This window comes from Rutidosis leptorrhynchoides, chromosome 2, assembly GCF_046630445.1.
Source record: "Rutidosis leptorrhynchoides isolate AG116_Rl617_1_P2 chromosome 2, CSIRO_AGI_Rlap_v1, whole genome shotgun sequence".
Lineage (NCBI taxonomy): Eukaryota > Viridiplantae > Streptophyta > Magnoliopsida > Asterales > Asteraceae > Rutidosis > Rutidosis leptorrhynchoides.
Genome location: NC_092334.1, coordinates 634,777,509 through 634,779,007, shown reverse-complemented (window position 1 = coordinate 634,779,007; position 1,499 = coordinate 634,777,509). Strand labels below are relative to the sequence as shown.

Below are 1,499 nucleotides of genomic sequence, written 5' to 3'. Positions count from 1 at the left end.
TTCGTTTGGGTTTGAGTTGTAATAAATTGTGTGTGAGATTCCATTAGCTTTGCCATCATTTCTTCCAGATTTGGCTTTTTCTCTTCGGTTTGTTGCGGTGGTTTATACAAGCTAGGTCTTTGTTGATTGAAAGTGTTGTTTTGAGTTGGTTGGTTATTCGGACCTTGTTGGTTGTACGAGTTATTGTTGGGTCCATTTGGATTGTAAAGAATGTTTTGATTTCGATTAAAGTTTGGCCTTGGCGGTTGATAATTATTTTGATAATTATTTCCCGGCCTTTGGTTCATGTAGGAAACATTCTCACGTTGTTCCATGGTTTGCTCAATGTGACAATCTTTCATTAAGTGTGGTCCACCGCATTGCTCACAACTGATTCGTATTGCGTGAATATCTTTATTCATCTTTTCCATTCGTCTCTCGAAAGCATCTATTTTTGTGAAAACGAAATCAAAGTCATGGCTAGAATTGGCTCTAGCCGCTTTAGATGATCGAAAATATCTTTTTCTTGATGCCACTCATGTGAGTGGGAGGCTGTATTATCAATTATCTTGTGAGCTTCGGTAGCGGTTTTCTTTATAATGGAACCACCAGCTGCTATATCGATGTCTTTTCGTGTAGTAATATCGCATCCTTGATAGAATATTTGTACTATTTGATAAGTATCTAAACCGTGTTGAGGACATCCTCTCAACAACTTTCCGAATCTTGTCCACGCCTCATATAATGTTTCATCTCGCTTTTGCGTGAATGTAACAATTTCTCCTTGAAGTCTCACGGCTTTGGATGCCGGAAAGAATCTTTTAAGAAATTTCTCAACTAAAACATCCCATGTGTCAATCGCCCCTTCAGGTAACGATTCTAACGAATCTTTAGCTTCTCCCTTTAAAGTCCAGGGAAATAACATGAGATATATCAGTTCATCCTCCACTTCTCGGATTTTGAATAGAGTACAGATTCTATTAAAGGTTCGAAGATGTTCGTTTGGATCTTCTTTTGGCGTACCACTATATTGGCATTGATTAGTTACCATGTGTAGGATTTGTCCTTTGATTTCATAATCTGGTGCATTAATATCTGGCTTAATAATGGCGTGACCTTGGCCCGTGCGTGTGGCTCTCATTCGGTCTTCCATACTTAGAGGTTCAGTTACTTCCATAATTGAATTTGTTGAATACGAATCACTAGAGAATTCTAATTTAACGGTTTGTGGTTCATGAGGAATGATTAGTGGTTCAGGATCTTGGAATTGTCCTTGAATGATTAGCGTCGAAACTTAAAAGTCTAAAAAAAATTAAATATTAAAAGTTGCGTCTAAAGGTATTAAAACTTAAAGGAATTCTATATTCAAAACGACAATAACTTAATTAGGGACTAAAATCTATTAAATACTAAAGCGATAAGCGACGTTGTAAAATTCTAAAGTACCTAAATCTTAATTTAAAGAAAAAGCACTTAAGGAATTTTACGGCAAAGCCTAAAAATCTAGAAATATAAAATAA

At 36.1% G+C, this 1,499-nt stretch overlaps 1 non-coding gene across 1 annotated transcript; it reads left to right on the top strand.

Moving 5' to 3' along the window:
• Window positions 1–665: 665 nt before the first annotated feature.
• Window positions 666–772, top strand: LOC139895247 (small nucleolar RNA R71). Its single transcript, XR_011775708.1, has one exon. It is a non-coding gene; the product is annotated as a small nucleolar RNA R71 (small nucleolar RNA).
• Window positions 773–1,499: the final 727 nt, after the last annotated feature.